General features: G+C 36.3%; 1 long non-coding RNA gene, 1 other non-coding gene and 3 pseudogenes across 2 annotated transcripts; 2 read left to right on the top strand and 3 right to left on the bottom strand.

The window, feature by feature from the left end:
* Positions 1-2,017: 2,017 nt before the first annotated feature.
* LOC107908128 (uncharacterized) lies at positions 2,018-3,200 on the bottom strand. The gene is made up of 2 exons (XR_001686918.2): positions 2,769-3,200; positions 2,018-2,624 (listed from the first exon to the last, which is right to left on the bottom strand). It is a non-coding gene; the product is annotated as an uncharacterized lncRNA (long non-coding RNA).
* LOC121215069 (uncharacterized) lies at positions 2,601-2,820 on the bottom strand (annotated as a pseudogene).
* Positions 3,201-3,595: 395 nt separating the features above from the next.
* Positions 3,596-18,298, top strand: LOC107907655 (major allergen Pru ar 1-like; annotated as a pseudogene).
* Positions 18,299-18,857: 559 nt separating this feature from the next.
* On the bottom strand, positions 18,858-19,053 carry LOC121215046 (U2 spliceosomal RNA). Its single transcript, XR_005910782.1, has one exon. It is a non-coding gene; the product is annotated as a U2 spliceosomal RNA (small nuclear RNA).
* Positions 19,054-20,167: 1,114 nt separating this feature from the next.
* LOC107908257 (major allergen Pru ar 1-like) lies at positions 20,168-20,779 on the top strand (annotated as a pseudogene).
* Positions 20,780-21,423: the final 644 nt, after the last annotated feature.

Below are 21,423 nucleotides of genomic sequence, written 5' to 3'. Positions count from 1 at the left end.
TGTTCGGGGTATTTATAGGGAAAAATCAGACCATTGGCGCCTCTCAATATGGCACCAATAATGCCGCCTCCCAGATAGGCACCAATAATGCCACCTCCCAGATAGGCGCCAATACTATGTATTATACGAGTTATATACTGACCTGGGAAAATAAAAAATAATATTTTATTCAAAAAAATAATATTTTTTTATTCATTGGCGCCTATCTAATAGGCTCCAATGAAAAAAGTAACCCATTTTGGTAAATACTTTTTCTGACACCCTATTTCAGTAGATTTTTTTTCTTACCCTATTTGTGTAAAAAACCCCACGCCTCACCTTAACTTCCCAATGCCTTTTGCAAAGTTCATTGATGCCTCCAACAAGAGCCAATGGGTTAAACCCTACATGCTGGTCATTAACCATTTGTACTATCGCATTGTTATCACATTCAACTTCAACCTTGCAAGCTCAAATGTCGTAGCCCAACTACAACCCATCAAATAGTGCCCGGCACTATGTTTGATTTTTCAGAATGGAATACAATATTAATGTAATAATTATTTTGTAGGAATAAAATAAAACGATAATAAGTATTATGTTGTTTGATTAGTTGAATAGAATAAACATATAATACTATTGCATTATTTGATTGGGTAAAATGATATTAAGTAATAGGAAATGAATATATATAAAATGATAAATTTATCTTCATTTAAATAATATTTTTCTAATATATTGTAAAAAGAATTTGAACATTAATCTCATTATAAGTTCTTATCACATCTACTCTTTTTGATACAATGCCTAGAACTACCTATAGTCCCTCCCAACCTTTAAATAGGAGGATAATGTGCATTAGAACTCACGATTTTCTACACTGACAACAATACTGATGCCAATCGAAATAAGACTCAATCGACTATATTGTAAAATTTTAAAAGCAGTACATTTATTAATAAAATAGAACTTATAATAGATTATTTATAACTTTTGAATGCAACTTTTAAAAAAAATTACAACTATTATTTTAGAATAATATTTTATAGTAATTTAAAAAAATATGTAATAATATTTAAATGTTAAATACAATATAAATGAATATTAGTTATAGTATTCAACAGTTATATAAATATTTGCAATGACGGTTCGATTTTTACGTCAAAAAATGTCATTAATGTTATTTAATATTTAATAAATATTAACATATATTTAATGTAGTAATAAAATTTTCTTTATTTTAATCATTTTTAACTCTCTTTTCTCTCTAATTACCCCCACGCCTCAATTTCTCTCCCTTTCTGTATTAAAAACATGAACCCTTCAAGAAAAAAAAAGCATCAACATTCATAAGCAAGTTCATCCTTTCCAGAATCCAACCGTACTCCGTAACAATCGTCGCCTGTCATCGTCCACCGATGTCTGTTTTTTAAAAAATCCTTCGGAGAAAAATCTTAATCCCTCCAAATTTAGGTACTTTCTTGTGCAACAATAAGCACCTAGATATAAGCTCAAATAATCAGCCATACAGAAGTCAGAGTTTAGATTTAAGAGTCATCTCATAATTAATTTGATTGGATCTTACAACTGTAAGAGTCATCTCCTCTACCGCAACAAACAATGCCTTGACATCCTCAGCTTTCGGTTATATCACTTCATTTTCATTGATAACCTCCCAAAGGTCTTGTCCTTGCCCTTGCGCATATAAGACATTATGCAAGTTGACCTGTTATCGTACCGAAAAATGATTCTCACAATTAAATATCTAAAAAGTGAAAATATTTCGTGAACGATTTACTAAGTAGTTACCAAAAAAGAGAGGTGAGTCACAACGAACACTCTTAAATATCAATTCTCTTCTTAGCTAGAAATTTTTAAAGTGGAAGATCAGACAATGCTGCAACCACATGACATATTAAAAAAAGTTTTTACTCCTTCAACCTAGCTCTGATATTAGTTGTCAAATACCTAAACCTATAACATCACTAAACATAAATTTAACTACAACTCTTAAAACTTAAAAAAAAAAAGAGAGATAAAAATCAAATAGAAAATTTAATATTTAATTTGGTGTAAACCATATCTACAACATAGATTACATAAACCCAGGTGCCACTATAATTATTTTTCTAAGCATGTGGGATAGTTTTATATAAACTCATAACCCTTGGCAAGTATGTTACCCTATTAACAAAATACTTCTAACAAGCTGATGTTGATGTTCAACATTTTCTTCATGCTGGAAGCCAAACAAATACATGAAGCAGAAGGTTGAAGCAGTAGACAAAGAAACTTCTTTGTATATTTGTGTAATTGAAGGCGATGCATTGATGATCAAGCTTGAGAAAATCACTTAAGAGACGAAATTAGAGGCCTCTCCGGATGGGGGATCTATATGCAAGACTAGTAGCAGGTATTACACCATAGGTGAGTTTGAGCTCAAGGAAGAGGGGAACGAGATAGGCAAAGAAAAAGCTTTGGGAATGTTCAAGGCCATTGAAGCCTACCTCCTGGCAAACCCTGATGCTTACTACGATAGCATCATCCACCTCAACGAATATCAAGCTATTGGTCTTTTCTCCCTTCTGGCTTTGAGTTTTGAAGTTGGTGGTTCATAGTTTATTCTGATTACCAGGAAGCTTGAGCTGAAATGCGTGAAGCATATAATAAATAAATAAAGGGCATTCAATTTGTAAAACTTTAAAGCACCATACTTGGAACTTAAAAAGAGCGGGAAATTTTTTAATCAGAGCTGATTCATTGATAAGAATTGGCCAATAACTTCGTACCTCTAAGAACAGATACTACACTTGACCTTAGCTAAAAGGCGGAGAAAGGTATGCTCTTATCAGTCAAGCATCGCGCTATTTAAAGCCTGCTTCTCGCCTCTTCTTACACACACTCCCTGATGTGGGATGCTAAGCAAAGGAGCAAGGCACCATCCCAGTAAAGATTTAGTTTCCGTAGTTGCATCAGACAAACAAATTTAACATTGAACGAAGCATGCTTAAGCTAATTAATTCAACAATAAAACCACTTTTCTAACGATTAAAACTTTGAAAAACAAACGCTACATTTGCAATTTGTAAATCACGCCAGGAATGGAATTTTGGCTCTGCTCAAAGAAGCAGCAATTGAAACAGCATTAGTATTATCTATGTTGAACTTAAATGGTTTCCACAAGCCATCCACAAGTTGCAATTTAATGGTTACTTTCTCCCTTGTTTCAGTTTCCCAAATCTTTAGTTTTATTATTATTTTCTAATCTAAAGCTTAGGAGAGTGGAGAGAAAATTAAATAAAATGTCAATTCAAATAGGTATCTATTTCAGTAATTACTAATCAAGAGATAATCTTTGGCTTGTAACTATTAAAAAAAATGGAAATTACAAACTGGCATTATTTTTTATGAAATTCTTTATGCATGGTGGTATTATTGACTATTTCTTTGTCAATGGATCTTACCCAATGAAGAAAGCAAAATAGAAATGAAATTGCTAAGCTTCAAATTGCAGTATATAAATAGCAGGTTAGTTTCTCATTTCTTCCCACACCTCAAACTCAAATCCTATCCACTTCATAAATTCTGCCTGTGTGTTTAATCAAATTGTTTGTATAATTGGAAGAGAAGAACGGGTGTTTTCGCAAAAGAAGCAGAGTTTAGTACCCCACTCTCACCTAGCAAGGCGTTTAAGGCCTTTGTTGTTGATCTGGACACCCTAATACCCAAGGTTGCCCCACAAACAATCAAGAGTGTGGAGCTCTTCTAAGGAGATGGTGGCCCTGGAATTTTCAAGAAGATCACCTTTTGCCGAAGGTAATTTAATTACTTAAAGGGTAAACTACTACAAGTTGAGATGTAGTATACTAGTTATCTTGATGCGGTCGTTGAAAGCATAAAAAATATCCTATCCCTAATAAATAATGAAAAAAATAGTAAAAGGGAAGTAGGGGCAAATCCTTAGGGACTGGATTTGCACAATATCTTGTTCCGTGAAATCCCAGGCAGAGTCTTGCCCAAGAAAACCTGTGTTCCTGAAAAAAATAAAAAATAACAGAATTAAAGGGTTGGATCTGAAAATGAAAAATAAAATAAAAACAGAATTAAGAATATTAAATTGAAAATTCGAGAAATTAAAAATAGCGTTAAGAAAAAGAAAATTCTTATGGGAGATTCCAGCCTCCAATTGTCTCGTTCCGCTTTGGGTTCAATCCTCAACTTTTAGATAATCCTTCCCAAACTGAATAAGCCAGTTATAGTGGAAGAGGACGCTAACGACCACCAACTCCAATGATTTAGACTTAAGATTTGGTGGAACCTGACTCTAGCCAACAATCGCTTCTGTGAGACCGTCTTATGCTAGATCAACGCTTCTCAATGGCGAATCCCATGCCATTTTGTCTTTTGGGCTCGCCAACCTCTGACGCAGTAAGCTAACAAACCGATTGTGTAACATTCCCAAAACATACAAAGCGGCCGCCTTTGCATGCGTTGAAAAGCTTACTTCTTAAGGGACATGGACGGAAGCGTCAGCCCTGTAGTGCAGAGAAACGAAGAATACTCAGCAATGAGGCTAAGTACGGACTCTAAGCCTCAAGAACCCTTTTGGGGATTTTCGACAACCTTCGGCTAGATGGGTTTAGTGGCTCATGATTGTGGTGGAAAATAAAATAAATAAAATAAAAATGGAAATTTTATTGAAAGGAAATATGAGAAGAACAAAAGCCTAGAATTTTGAGGAGAGAGTGTTTACAGAAAAAGATGGATCCCTTTTGAGTCACTTCACCCCCTATTTATAGTGCTAGGGGAGATAGTCTAATCCTACTTAAAGTCCTAAAAGATAAATACATTTAATTGAAGATAATTAAAGATAAAATAAAATCCTAAAAATAATCCTTAATAATTATCTCAATATTAATTATCCTAACATAATTAAAATAGAGCCTGATAGAATAAAATCTCTTCTTTTTGCATTTCAACTCTTGTGTCCTCCATGCTTGCACTTTTGGCACAAACTTTTTCTTGTGTCGCACATTGGCCCATTTTATCTCTAAATCCACGCTTTTGGCCCTTAATTTTTCTTTTGCCTCAAATTTAGTCCCTATAAGATAAAAGATCATAAATAACTCAAATTAGCAGGATCATACTCAGAATAAATACATAATTAATACATAAAAATACGTTATTCTAGAGTGTTATCAAATTCCCCCTACTTAGCCCATGCTTGCCCTCAAGTATGGTTCCTATCTACTATGAAAGTTAGATTCTGCCATAAAAGAAATACCACTCCAAAGTTTTATAAAAATCAGTCAAAAATGCATATGAAAAATAAAGAGAACCCTAAGATTGCTTTAAGTAAAACAGAAAAAGTTTTCTAATTAATACACACAAAAATTAGAATCGACTTAAATTATTTAATGAAAATTAGGTAAATTACCAAACCTACCTAGACACCTTATTTGTTTCCTCCTTTAGTCCCTAAATTATATTTTTCCTTTTTCTTTTTCTTTTGTCTTTTTTTTTATTTTGATTTATTATTTATACTTTTTATGCTTGAGGAATATATTGAACATTTTGACGCGAAAAGAGATGACAACCAAGCACCCCACCCCAGTTACTCAGCCCAGCAGACTCCTAATTTATTATAATTTTTTTTCTTAAGAACATATCAAACCTTTTAACGCGAAATAGGATGACAACCCAAGCACCCTACCCCAGTTACTCAGCCCAACATGTTCTTAAAAATTAATTCCGGTTAGCGGAGTTTTACCTAACACGTCACACAACCTTTTGACGCGAAATAGGATGACAACCCAAGCACCCTACCACGGTTACTCAGTCAATCACGTTTTTAAGCTGCACTCATAACCACGGAAACATTAAACAACATTTTAATAATAACTTTTTTTTATGAAAACTTTAGAAAAAAAATAATCAAGTATCAAAAATAAGTTTCAGTAATTACCTTAATAGTCATCAACATATTTTAGCATGCAAACATATTAAGTGTCCACTTTGTATTTAAACTTGATCAATTTTACGAAAAGCAAGATAAAGTTAACTTTATGAATCACAATTATTTTTAGTCTAATAAGAATAAAACAGTAGAGATGGCATCAATTATGGAAAATCCGTAATTTTCTCAGAAAACAAGAATCATGCTTGTAGGTCAAACAGTAGGCAATTCTTGGTAAAAATCTTGGGCATGAAAAGAGACAGAAGATTTCAAAAAATAAATAAATATGGACAAAATAAATTCTTAAGCAGCAACACCAGCCAAAAATAATCACAGCAACAGCAACAATAACCAAAATCAAAGCAGAAAATGATTGTAATAACGAAGAGTACCTCCCCCTACTGAAAGCATATTGTCCTCAATGTGGACGAAAAGAAATAAATAGGTAGAAAAGTTTAGAAAAACTCCCCGTGTTGTTACTGTCGATCGCAAATGATGGCAATGAGCTTGATTAGTTGTTGGCCAAAGGTTTCAAGTCAGGCCTCAATGCGCTTTAAGCGTTGCTTAACGGTTTTCTTCGCATTTTCGCTCTGTTTTATCCAAGCAAAAGAAGAAAAATTTATTAATATCCAAATAAGTACTAAATAATAAAATAAAGTAAAGTAAAGTAAAGAAAGAAAAAGAAAAAGAAAAAGAAAAAGAAAAAGAATAAAAATCAAAATCAAAATAAAAATAAAAATAAAAATAAAAATTGGGTTACCTCCCAACAAGCGCTTGTTTAACGTCGTTAGCTCGACGCCATTATTGGTTCTATAGTGGTTCTAAATGGATTTTCTCAATCGTGTGGGCTTGAAAATTCTCATAAAACGGCTTCGACCGCTGGCCATTGACTACGAACCACTTTCCAGATTCTTCACTATCTATTTCCATCGCTCCATGTATGAACACTTCAGTAACAATAAAAGGTCCCTGCCATCGTGATTGAAGCTTACCCGGGAATAACTTTAACACGGAGTTATAAAGTAATAATTTTTGTCCTACCGAAAAATGCTTTTGAGCTATTCTCTTATCGTGAAACAATTTTGTCTTGTCTTTATAAATGTGAGCATTTTCGTAGGCATCATTGCAAATTTCTTCTAACTCTTGGATGTCTAATTTCCTTGCCTTTCCTGCGGGTTCTAACTCCATGTTACACTGTCGAACGACCCAATAGGCTTTATGTTCCAATTCGACTGGAAGGTGGCAAGCTTTACCAAAAACAAGTCGATACGAGGTCATACCAATCGGTCCCTTATACGCAGTCCGATAGGCCCAAAGTGCGTCATTTAGCCGAAGGCTCCAATCCTTTCGGTTAGGACGAACTGTTTTCTTCAAAATAGTCTTGATTTTCCTGTTTGAGACCTCGACTTGACCATTTGTTTGGGGATGGTAAGCCATAGCTATACAGTGGTGGACTCCGTATTTTGCCAACAGTGCCTTTATGACCTTATTACAAAAGTGGGTGCCACGATCACTGATAAGGGCTCGAGGTGTGCCAAACCTGGAAAAAATAGTTCGTTTTAAAAACTCCATAGCAGTTTTGGCATTATCATTGTGAGTAGGCTTTGCTTCAATCCACTTAGAAACATAGTCTACTGCAAGAATTATATATACATTGCTAAAAGAAGAAATAAATGGGCGTATGAAATCGATGCCCCATACATCAAAGATTTCACAGACATGAATCGGGGAAAGGGGCATTTGATTTCGTTTAGTGATGTTACCTGTATGTTGGCACCTATCGCAAGACTTACAGAAGTTATATGCGTCTCGAAAAATTGTGGGCCAATATAGCCCACATTCTAACACCTTATGAGCGGTTCTCTTAGGGCCAAAGTGACCTCCGCAAGCTTCAGCATGACAAAAATTAAGGATAGAAGTTACCTCAGTTTCTGGAACATATCTTCGTATTATCTGGTCTGAACAATGTTTCCACAAGTATGGGTCATCCCAAATGTAATATCGAGCGTCGCGTCTAAGCTTGTCCCTCACAGAACGTGCTAACTCAGTGGGTAATGATCCTGTGGCTAGAAAGTTTACTATATCTGCATACCATGGGAGACGTGTCTCGGTCGAGAATAGGCTCTCATAAGGGAATTCTTCCTTAATAGGGATGTCGTCAAAAGGTACTTTTATTCTGCTTAAGTGGTTAGCCACTAAATTCTTGCATCCCCTTTTGTCTCGAATCTTGATGTCAAATTCTTGGAGCAGCAAAATCCACCTAATGAGCCTCGATTTTGCTTCCTTCTTCGAGATCAAGTACTTGAGGGCTGCATGATCAGAAAAAATAATTACTTTAGATCCCAATAAATAAGGTCGAAATTTATCTAAAGCATATACAACGGCTAAGAGTTCTTTTTCTGTAGTGATGTAGTTACTCTGTGCAACATTTAGGGGTTTCGAGGGATAACATATGACATGTGGTTCTTTGTCTATCCTTTGCCCCAACACGGCTCCTACACTGCGCTCGATGGCATCGCACATAATTTCAAATGGGTATTTCCAATCTGGTGGTTGCACTATAGGAGCGGAGACTAACTTTTGTTTGAGTGTATCAAAGGCCTCCTTACATTTTGGGTTAAGCTCAAATTTCGTATCCTTCTACAACAACTCACACAGTGGTTCAGCTACCTTCGAGAAGTTTTTTATGAAGTGCCTGTAAAACCCTGCATGGCCAAGGAAAGAACGAATTTCCCTCACAGTTGAGGGATAAGGCAAAGAATTTATAATATCAATTTTGGCCTTATTAACCTCAATTCCTTTAGATGAAACAACATGACCCAGAATTAAACCCTTGTCTACCATAAAATGACACTTTTCATAATTCAAGACAAGATTAAATTCTATGCACCTACTCAAAATTATCGTTAGATTTTTAAGGCATTCATCAAAACAACTCTTATATACAGTAAAATCATCCATAAAAACTCTGATAATTTTTTTCCATATATTCAGAAAATATACTCATCATGCATATTTGAAAGGTGGCCGGCGCATTGTAAAGACTGGATGGCATCCTTCTGTATGCAAATGTATCGAATGGGCATGTAAAAGTGGTCTTTTCTTGGTCCACCGATGCGACTGGAATTTGAAAGAAACCTGAGTATCCATCAAGACAACAAAAGTGAGTTTTTTCGGCTACTCTTTCAAGCATTTGATCTATAAAAGGAAGAGGGAAATGATCTTTCCTAGTGTATGAGTTCAACTTCCTGTAATCAATGCAGACGCGCCACCTATTTTGTACTCGGATAGGTACCAAGTCACCTTCAGCATTTTTCTTTACTGTCACGCTCGTTTTCTTGGGCACGGCTTGAACCAAACTTACCCACCTACTGTCAGAAATAGGGTAAATTATGTCAGCATCCAGAAGCTTGAGTGTTTCTTTTTTTACTACCTCCATCATATTCAAATTTAGCCGTCTTTGTGCCTCTCGCCTCGGTTTCGTGTCTTCCTCCAAGTAGATCTTGTGTGTGCGCGTCAAAGGGCTTATCCCTTTTAAGTCTGTAATAGTTCAGCCAATCGTCTCCTTATGACTTTTTAGTAAATGAACCAAACTCTCCTCTTCATGTGTGGAGAGTCTATTGGAGATTATGACTGGTAGGGTATTACCGTTCCCTAAAACTATATTCAGATGCTCAGGAAGTGGTTTCGACTCCAACTCTAGCGCCTGTATAACAGAAGGTAACAGTTTAGTATTTGGAAATAATAACTCATTAACAAATTCAATTTCATCAAGTTCAGAATTATCTCCATAAATTGACTCAAAATTCTCTTCCACCAAAGAGTCAATTATGTCGATACGATTTACGCTCAAGATTTCGCTTGGATGGCTAATGGCGTCGTAATCATTAAACTTTATGATCTTCCCATCAAACTCCTTTGTGAGAGTTTCACTTTGAAAATCAATTTTAGTACTAGCTGTACTAAGCAACGGTCGACCTAGCAGGAGTTCTGAAGATCCAGGAGTGTTTTCCTCCTCCATTTTGATCGCATAAAAATCTGCAGGGAAAATAAGCTCATTAACTTTTACCAAAACATCCTCGAGGACTCTTTCTGGATGCACAACAGACCTGTCTGCCAATTGAATGATAACACCTGTTTTTGTCAAAAAACCCACGTTAAGTGATTCATAAATAGAATACGACATTACATTTATAGAAGCCCCTAGATCACACATAGCCTTCTTAATTCCCAGATGGCCTATTTTGCATGGTATTGCAAACATGCCCCTATCCTTGCATTTTTTCGGCATTTTCTGCTGTAACATTGAGGATACATTCTCACCAACATTCACCCTTTCATTACCTGTTAATTTTCGCTTGTTGGTGCAAAGCTCTTTAATAAATTTAGCATACCGCCGTATTTTCTTGATGGCGTCCAACAGCGGAATGTTGATCTCGACATTCCTAAATATTTCAAGGATTTCCTTGTCCTCTTTACCTCTTCGACACTGGTTGAATCGTTCTGGAAGTGGAGGTTGAATTTTAGGTAATGGAGGCTTCGGTCAGACCTATTCGTCTTTCTTGGGTTTTTTCTGGGCGATTTCTTGGGCAAGATTCCTGTCAAGAATCGATTATAGTACCTTTTCGCTTCGCAACATCACTGCATTTGCATTTTGTCTAGGGTTTGGTTCTGTTTGTAATGGCAGCTTCCCTTGAGAGGTTAATTTTTCGATCGATGTGGTCAACTCTCTGATGGACGCCTCGGTTTTCTGTTGGAAATCCTTTGTCTCTTTTTGGAAATTAAGAGTTTGCTGTTGAAAATTAAGAACATTAGCTGCTAACTTATTGACCATGGTTTCTAGGAAATTACCTAAACATTGCGGCTGTTGTGAAAATCGATTTTGGTATGGCTGGTTATTTCGTGGATTGACCCCATAACTTAAGTTAGGATGGTCCTTCCACCCTGGGTTGTAGGTATTAGCGTAGGGGTCGTACTGCCTTTGTGGCGGCCCAGGGAAATTTCCCACAGCATCTAGACGGGCCGTGGTATCATCATACAAACTGGGACATACATCAGTTGCGTGATGGGGTGTAGCACATATTCCGCATAATCGAGCTGTCTTCGTTTTTTCTGTAATAAGAGAGTTCATCATAGTAGTAAGTCTATCGACTTTATCCTCTAAGGTTGAATTACTTAGCTGGTGAACCATTCTAGGGGGTTCAGTATTGGCTCGGAATTGCTGAGAATTTGCAGCCATCGTGGAGATGAAGTCTCTCGGTTGTTGGAGAGTCATGTTGACCAATACTCCTCCACTAGCAGCGTCTACCATATTCATCTCCATGGGCTTCAAACCTTCGTAAAAATATTGGAGAAGAGATTGCTCCGTTATACTATATTGTGGGCAGCTTGCACACAACTTCTTAAACCGCTCCTAATAATCGTAAAGGGACTCAGCTTCTTTTTGCCTTGTGCCAACGATATTTATTCTTAGCTTAGATGTTCGCGAAGCTGGAAAAAACCTGTTCAGAAACAAACGAGATAGATCAACACAAGTTGTAATAGATCCAGGGGGTAAATAAAATAACCATTCCTTAGCGAAATTTGCTAGGGAGAAAGGAAAATCATGCAATTTAATCTGATCCTCAGTTACCCTCTGAGGTTTCATGCTAAGACAAACCATATGAAACTCTTTCAGATGCTTGTGGGAATTTTCATTTTACAACCCACGAAAAGTTAGCAGTAACTGGATTAAACCTGACTTCAACTCAAAATCAGTATCCACAGTACGATACGCGATGCACAATGGCGGTTGTTCTGTCGGAGCTTCGGCCAGTTGCCGAATCGTTTGAGCCATTGGTTGGTGTGCTAGATTCGGGTTTTTGTTAACCCTAGCGTTAAGCACTTCTTCTGGTGAGTCAACTTCTACTTTTTCACTTTCAAGTGTTCGAGTAGGGTTTTCGTTAACCCTAGACTCAGCTTCGTCTTCAACTTCTATTTCTGGCACTGGGTTACTTTGAGTTCTAACAACCACTGACTACTTTTTCTGTAACTTTGTCTCCTTGCGATTGGCTCTAGCAGTCTTCTCAATTTCTGAATCAAACGCAAGAGTACTTGGAGCAAATCTGGTAATAAGAAACAAAAAAAAAACAAGATTAGTACGTTGCCAGTTCCCGGCAACGGCGCCAAAATTTGATGCGGTCATTGAAAGCACAAAAAATATCCTATCTCTAATAAATAATGAAAAAGAATAGTAAAAGAGAAGTAGGTCAAATCTTCAGGGACTGGATTTGCACAATATCTTGTTCCGTAGAATCCCAGGTAGAGTCTTGGCCAAGAAAATCTACGTTCTTGAAAAAAATAAATAAAAAACATAATTAGAGGGTTGGATTTGGGAACGAAAAATAAAATAAAAACAGAATTAAGAATATTAAATCGAAAATTCGAGAAATTAAAAATAGCTTTAAGAGAAAGAAAATTCTTATGGGAGATTCCAGCCTCCAGTTGTCTCGTTCCGCCTTGGGTTCAATCCTCAGCTTTTAGATGATCCTTCCCAAACTTAATAAGCCAGTTATAGTGGAAGAGGACGCTAACGACCACCAACTCCAATGATTTAGACTTACGATTTGGTGGAACTTGACTTTAGCCAACAATCTCTTCTGTGGGATCGTCTTATGCTAGATCAACGCTTCTGAATGGCGAATCCCACGCCATTTTGTCTTTTGGGCTCGCCAACCTCTGACGCAGTAAGCTAACAAACCGACTGTGTAACCTTCCCAAAACATACAAAGCGGCCACCTTTGCATGCGTTGAAAATCTTACTTCTTAAGGGACATGGACGGGAGCGTCAGCCCCGTAGTGTAGAGGAACGATGAATACTCAGCAATGAGGCTAAATACGGACTCTAAGCCTCAAGAACCTTTTTGGGGATTTTCAACAACCTTCGGCTAGATGGGTTTAGTGGCTCATGGTTGTGGTGGAAATAAAATAAATAAAATAAAAATGGAAATTTTATTGAAAGGAAATATGAGAAGAACAAAAGCCTAGAATTTTGGGGAGAGAGTGTTTATAGAAAAAGATGAATCCCTTTTGAGTCACTTCACCCCCTATTTATAGTGTTAGGGGAGATAGTCTAGTCCTACTTAAATTCCTAAAAGATAAATACATTTAATTGAAGATAAATAAAGATAAAATAAAATCCTAAAAGTAATCCTTAATAATTATCTCAATATTAATTATCCTAATATAATTAAAATAGAGTTTGATAGAATAAAATCTCTTCTTTTTGCATTTCAACCCTGTGTCCTTCATGCTTGCACTTTTGTCACAAACTTTTGTTTGTGTCGCACATTGGCCCATTTTATCTCTAAATTCACGCTTTTGGCCCTTAATTTTGCTTTTGCCTCAAATTTAGTCACTATGAGATAAAAGATCATAAATAGCTCAAATTAGTAGGATCATACTCAGAATAAATACATAATTAATGCGTAAAAATACGTTATTCTAGAGTGTTATCATTTCTTCATATACCTACGTGCAAGTCTAATTTGGTGGATATTTGTTGAAGATTTGTTTCAGTTATCATAATCTTGCTAATTTTATATATAATTATAACTCTTTTATTTGTTTCAGATTTTTTAGAGATATTTTTTAGAGATTATGATTATGTTGGTAGCCTATTTTTAGTTAGTAGTTGTTAACTTGTTTACTATATAAACACTAGTTTCAGTTCAATAAAATGTACCTTTTCCATTTCAATTACTTGACTTATTTTTTTCTCTTTTCAATTAGTTCTTCTTAGTTCAATTTTCTTTGTCATTTTAGTTTTCTTTTCTGATAAAATACCAACAACTAGTAATCAGAGCTTTCTTCTTGAGGGACATGTGTTAGTGTTTGTTGCATTATGGAAGTTGAAATTAATTTCTCTTTTATTGCGCCGCCTATTTTTGATGGAGATAATTATCAGATTTGGGCAGTGCGAATGGAGACTTACTTGGAGGCTATAGATCTTTGGGAAGCAGTGGAAGAAGACTATGAGATTCCTACATTGCCTACTAACCCCACTGTGGCACAAATCAAAACACAAAAAGAAAAGAATATAAGGAAATCAAAGGCAAAAGCTTGTTTGTTTGTTGCAGTTTCACCAACTATTTTCACGCGAATTATGTCTCTAAAGTCAGCAAAAGAGATATGAGATTATCTCAAGACTGAGTACGAGGGAGATGAAAGAATTCGCGGGATGCAAGTGTTGAATCTTGTACTTGATTTTGAGTTGCAGAAGATGGAGATTGAGACAGTCAAGGAGTATTCTGAAAAGCTCCTTAAATAGACAATAAGGTCAAGTTTCTAGGTTCATCTCTAATAGATTCAAGGATTATAGAGAAAATTATTGTAACAGTACCTGAAAGGTTTAAGGCTACCATCACCACCTTAGAGAACACGAAGGATATGTCAAAGATTACTTTGCCGGAACTCTTAAGTGCTTTACAAGCACAAGAGCAAATGCGTGTAATGAGGCAAGAAAGGGCTGCCGAAGGTGCTTTACCAGTTAAGCATCAAGATGATGGAAAGAACAGGAGGTCAAAGAACAAAAATTTTCACGCTGCGAGTAGAGAAAGCTTTGCATTTAGGAACAGAAGTAAAACTAAAAATAGAACATCAAGAGTAAAAAAGGATTATGCTCCATGTTAACATTGCGGCAAGAAAGGTCACGCTCCTTTTAAGTACTAGAGAAGACCAAATGCAAAGTGCAGTAAGGGTAACCAAATGGGACATGAAGCTATTATTTGTAAGTACAAAAATCAGCAACAAGGAGATAAAGCGCAAGTGGCAGATCGAGAAGAAGATCATCTTTTTGTTTCAACTTGTTTCACTAGTCATGAAACAAGTGAAAGTTGGCTCATTAATAGTGTTTGCACTAATCATATGACACATGACAAAGAGTTTTTCAAAGAATTGAAGAGTGCCGAGTCCAAGAAGGTTAGAATTGGGAACAGTGACTACATTGCAGTCAAAGGAAAGGGCACTATAGCCATTACAAGCTGTTCAGGTACCAGGTTTATTACTGATGTTTTATATGTACCTGATATTGATCAAAACTTGCTTAGTATTGGTCAATTAGTAGAGAAGGGATTCGAAGTGAAGTTCATGGAAAAGGCATGTGTGATAGAGGATGCTACAGGACAGAAGATGTTCGAAGTTAAGATGGCAAGAAGAAGTTTTTCCCTCAATCCAATGCAGGAGGAGCAATCGGCTTTTCTAATCAAAAAATGCCTCACAATGCCGTGGCATAAAAGGCTCGGACATTGTCACTATTAGGGGATGCTGCAAATGAAGTCCAAAAAAATGGCAATTGATCTTTCAGAACTTGATGATCACATACCGACATGTAACGATTATCAATTTGGATAGAAAATAGAAAGACATTTCCTAAGACAGTATGGAAAGCCATTTGTAAGTTGTAGTTGATTCACACAGACATTTCTGGACCTCAAAGAACTCATTCATTAGCAGGTAGTTGATATTATATTGCTTTTATTAATAATTTTACAAGAATGTGTTGATTTTTTTCTTAAAATTCAAGTTAGAAGTGGCTGGAGTATTCTTGAAATTCAAGAAGACTGTGGAAATTCAAAGTGGCAACCACATCCAAATATTGAGGTTCGATAATGGCAAGGAGTATACATAAAAAAAAATTCAATGCATTTTGTGAAGTTAGCATTGAGCATAAGTTAACAGCTCCCTATACTCCACAGTAGAATGGATTTAGTGAGAGGCGAAACAAATACATCTTAGACATGACTAGATGTATGTTGCATGAGAAAAACTTACCTAAAAAGTTCTCGGTAGAAGTAGCTCATATTGTGGTTTTCTTATAGAATAGACTGCCACAAAAGCGGTCAAGGATCAAAGACCCTATGAGGCTTGGTATGGTCATAAACCATCTTTAAATTTTCTCAAAATATTTGGTTGTTTGTGCTTCACTCACGTTCCACAGATCAAGAGAGACAAGCTAGACAAAAAGGCACTTCTAGGAGTCTTTATTGGCTATAGCGTTGTTGCAAAAGCTTATAAAATTTTTCAACTGCAGTCTGGGAAAGTTGTTATAAGCAAGATGTTCATTTCGTGGAAAATGAAGAGTGGAACTGGGATGAGAAAAGTGACCAAAGCACAATAGATCTGAAGCTTAAATTTCCTGTTTCAACCACAGATAAAGATGAAAATTGGCTGAAGGAGTTGGTGGATGATGCTCAACAAAGGGTACAAGATTGCTCACTGACATTTATGCAAGATGTAATGTAGTTGTATGTGAACTTGTAGATTTTGACACGTCAATGAAGGACATAAAATGGATGGTTGCAATGAAGGAGGAGTTGTCCATGATTGAGAAAAACAAAACATGGGAGTTGGTTGATCGACCTCATGATAGGAATGTGATTGGAGTCAAGTGGGTGTACAGAACCAAGCTTAATGTTGATGGCTTAATCAACAAGCACAAAGCAAGACTTGTGGTCAAAGGCTATGGACAAGTTTTTGGCGTGGACTATTTAGACACTTTTGCACCAGTTACTCGTTTGGACACCATAAGACTTTTACTTGCCGTAGCTGCTCAAATGAATTGGAGAGTGTATCAGCTTGATGAAAAATCAACTTTTTTTAAATGACATTTTGCAGGAAGAAATTTACGTTGAGTAGCCAGAAGGTTTTGTGAAGAAAGAAGATGAATACAAGGTCTTTCTTCTCAAGAAGGCTCTTTATAGGCTGAAACAAGCTCCAAGAGCTTGGTACAATAAGATAGATGACATTTGCTGAGCTTGGGTTTTGAAAAAAATTTGTCCGAGACTACTCTTTATGTCAAATGTCAGAATAATAATATTTTGATAGTCTTTATTTATGTTGATGATCTCTTGCTAATGGGAAATGATGCACGGTTGCTTGAGGAATTCAAGCGGGAGATGATGAAGGTTTTTGAGATGACATCTGCCAGAAGAAGTATGCCAAGGAAATCTTGAAGAAATTCAAACTTGAAGAATGCAAGGAAGTAAGTACTCCTATGAATCAAAAGGAGAGCTGTGTAAAGAAGATGGAGTTGATAAAGTTAATCAGGGATATTTTAGAAGTTTGATTGGTTTCTTAATGTATCTTACAACAACACGTCCTGATATTTTAAATGTTGTAAGTATTTTGTCACGATTTATGCATTATGCCAGTCAATTGCATCCCAGGGTTGTTAAGAGAGTAGTTCGTTATATCAAAGGCACAAGTAATTTTGGTGTTAAATTCACAAGAAGTAATGAGTTCAAGCTTGTTGGCTTCTCTAATAGTGATTAGGGAGGATCCATTGATGACATGAGGAGTACATCAGACTATTGTTTTACTTTTGGATTTCTTGTCTTCTCATAGAGCTTGAAGAAGCAAGAAACTGTGGCTCAATCCACTGCCGAAGCAGAATTTGTCGCTACAGCAGCCACTGTTAATCAAGCTTTGTGGTTGAGAAAATTATTAAGTGAGCTTAACCTTGAACAGAAGGAAAGCACAAAGATTTTCGTTGATAATCAAGCTGCCATTGCAATTTCTCATAATCCAGTATTTCATGAGAAGACTAAGCATTTCAATATTAAGCATTTCTTTTTGAGGGAAGTGCAAAAAGAAGGTAATGTTATACTGGTTCATTGCAAAACAGAGCAATTTGTAGATATCTTCACCAAGCCGCTTCTAGTAAGCAAATTTGAAGTTTTAAGAACAACACTTGGTGTTTGCAGCAACTGAAGCAAGGAGGAGTGTTGAAGATTTGCTTCAGTTATCATAATCTAGCTAATTTGAGATATAATCATAACTCTTTGATTAGTTTCAGATTGTTTAGAGATATTTTTTAGAGATTATGATTATGTTAGTAGCATATTTTTAGTTAGTAGTTGTTAACTTGTTTACTATATAAACACTAGTTTCAGTTTAATAAGATATACCTTTTCCATTTCAATTACTTGACTTATTGTTTTCTCTTTTTAATAAGTTTTCTCAGTTCAGTTTTTTTCATCATTTTTAGTTTTCTTTTCTGATAAAATATCAACAATATCAAATGCAGGGTATGGATTCGCATATGCGAAACACAGAGTCGATGTATTAGACAAAGACAACTAGTTATACACTTACGTTGTGAACGAAAGTGATTTTTTTAACGTGGTGAAGAAAATCAGCTACGAGACCAAGTTTGTAGCAGCAGCAGATGGAGGAACAAGTATTAAGGTAACTACCACCTTTTACACCATTGGTGACATTCAGATCTCTCCAGACCTAATGCTCCAAGTCAAGGAAGCATCCGAGAAGCGAGCCCTTGTTTTGAAAGCTATTGAAAATTATGTGTTGGCAAATCCCGATTTCTGAAACTCTACTTTCATGGCGTTTAACGTTTAATGGTGTGGTTTGGATGATGTTTCATGTTTTGTCTTAACCAAAAACCGTGTTTGATTGCGTAATAAGTGATTTGTCTCTCTAGATTTCATCATTAATATTTCCATTGTAATAAGGATCTTTTGAGTCGTTTCAAAAATATATACTTGAAAGCAATGTTTTATGGTTCACGACAGTAACACTGTTATTATTTTTAATAGAAATAGGCAATGATTGGTTGAATTAACAATTAAGTTAATTATGTTTTGTTGACACTACCCTGCAAAGTCAAATGGAAATACCAAAACAAGAAAAAAGAATTACAATTTGCCACATTCCAAGCACATTAATTCAGGGTATTATATTGATCATTATCCAAGGTGCCTATATCCAGATCATTCTCAATGCTCGTTCATGAACCAGATTAGGCCGTTACTTGTTAACATCGTTGCCACAACTAATTATCTTCAACGATAAATTCATCAACTAATTATCCTTCAACGATAAGTTAATCCCTTGCGTTAATAAATCGAACTTTTCGACTTAGAATTGGGTGTGGTGAGCCAGGCCCAAGCAATAGTGCAAAACCCGAGCGACGCTCGAGAACCCCAGTAGCAAGCTACTGTGATGGACTCTCCCACTCGAAAAATAAATTTAATATCGTGTGATCCAATAGATCACGTATCAGATATTAAACTGATAAGAACAGATACTACACTTGATCTTAGCCAAAAGGCCGAGAAAGGTATGCCTCTTCCTGTCGAGGGTCGGGCTATTTAAAACCTGCTTCTCGCCTATTCTTTCGTACTCTTCCTGATGTGGGATTTTTTAATAAATCAGCTAGAAAAGAGCTGCCTACCGGTGCTCCTATAAAGACTGAACCCTTCCTGAATAGACTGATTCTGGGCTACATACGATTTGATTCAACAACCAACGTACTCTTCCTAATGTGGGATTTTTTAATAAATCAGCTAGAAAAGAGCTGCCTACCGGTGCACCTATAAAGACTGAACCCTTCCTGAATAGACTGATTCTGGGCTACATACGATTTGATTCAACAACCAAGGCACCATACAACAAGAAAACAACTCTCCTAACCACCAAAACTTTGAAAAACAAACACTGCATTTGCAATTTATAAATCAAACCTGGAATAGGATTATGGCTCTGCTCAAAGAAACAGCAATGGCAAAAGCATTAGTTGTATCTATGTTGAACTGGAAGTCCTTGTACAACATTGTTTCCAGGATAGAAGTCTTCCGCTTTGGATCATTGCAGACGGACCTTCCCATAAACAAACAGTACACAGTTCTGTATCAGACACCTTTTCTTTCATTGTAAAAAGCAAGTTTAGCTAGAATCCCAATCAAATACGTGAACATGCTGCTTCGGTTCGCATGTGACACTCTTCCATGCAATAGGCAAGCCATCCACACGTTGTAATTTCAATGGTTTACTTTCTTCCTTGTTTCCGTCTCCTATATCTTTTGTTTTATTATTCTTTTCTATTCTACAGCTAGAATGGGAGAATATAAGCTGACTCTATTTTCAAGATTTATTATTAGAGAGTTCTTTCTTTTTAATCTTCTTTTGATATTGACTGCTCTCAAGATCCATATATTTTGTTCTCCATGATAAGCTTACATCTGTTTCATGTCCAATGATATGTAAGGTCAGTACGCAAACCAGAATCAATTTTGCAAGAAACCTTCGGTGATTTCCAGAGTACATTTAAAAATTTCAATAAAATATGAAGAAATTGATCACGTACCTAGGCTTTGAAAGAGCCTAATATTCTTCATTATTCTCACTCTATAAATACTCCAACATCCTGTTTACATCTCCACAGCTCAAAAACCTGTTCGATCATTTCGTAAAATCAGTAGAAAATAATGGGTGTTTTCACATACGAATCTGAGATTGTTACTGCAATCCCACCAGCCAAGATGTTTAAGGCTTGCATCCTTGACGGGGACACTCTCATTCCCAAGATTGTTCCTCAGGTTTTTAAGAGTGTTGAGTACTTGGAAGGTAATGGTGAGCCTGGGAGCATCAGGAAGGTCACCTTTGCACAAGGTTATTTAGCTTATTTATTTAACTTCATATTTTGAGCCAAACTAATATATGATTAAGTTTGAAGGAAAAAAGGATGAAAATGATGTGGTTTTTAGACATGTATGTTGCAGGAAACCAATTCAATTACATGAAACAGAAGGTAGAAGCATTAGACACAGAAAAATTTGAGTACATTTACAGTGTGATTGAAGGCGATCCGCTGATGAACATGCTCGACAAAATAACTTACGAAATAAAGTTAGAAGACTCTCCCGGTGGGGGATCCATATGTAAGACTAGTAGACCATTGGTGACATTAAGCTCAAGGAAGAGGCAATCAAGGCAGGCAAAGAAAAGGCTTCGGGTGTATTGTTCAAGTCCATCGAAGCCTACCTCGTCGCAAACCCTAACGCCTATTGAGATTTGTTGAAGTCAGCTCCCATGCAGCAGCAAAGATGGCCATGCAGGGAACGTGCTTCAATAGCAAATTGGTGCAGTAAGCTGAAGCTATTCATTTAGTTTCTTTAAATGAATGTTTTGTATTTAGTTAGGATCAAACTTAGTTGGTAGCTGCATTTTGATGTAACTAAGTGATGAATGACAAGTTTAGGTAGCTGTTTATGTATTCAAACAAGTTTACCAAGTTACTAGGCAAATTAGTGGTGTTAGGTAAGTTATTAGGTGGTAACTTGTTTGTTTTGCTATTGTAATCCCTTATATGTATTGGCATCATGCCTTCTTAAAAGGTTAATGAAAATTCAGCTTAATTTTATTCAAATCTCTCTCTTTCTTTTCTGTTTTCCATTGTAAGTTTTTTCTTCCTTGATTGTTTCTGCTGCAAGCCTCGAGACTTGCTGTTTAAGCAAAGCTGAAATCAGCTTGCTGCTGCCTCTTGCACCAACAATTGGTATCTAGAGCCCTTATCTTAGTGGACCTGTTGCTTCAAACCAAGGAACCTGATGGCTTCTTCAGGATTTTCACCAGCAGCCCCACCAGTCTTCAATGGAGAAGGCTTTCACATATGGCTGGTCAAGATGAAGACTTACCTACAGGCCTTCGATCTG

Source organism: Gossypium hirsutum, chromosome D02 (assembly GCF_007990345.1).
Source record: "Gossypium hirsutum isolate 1008001.06 chromosome D02, Gossypium_hirsutum_v2.1, whole genome shotgun sequence".
NCBI lineage: Eukaryota > Viridiplantae > Streptophyta > Magnoliopsida > Malvales > Malvaceae > Gossypium > Gossypium hirsutum.
Note: the sequence above shows the minus strand (reverse complement) of the source record. Positions and strands in the feature narration are given on the sequence as shown.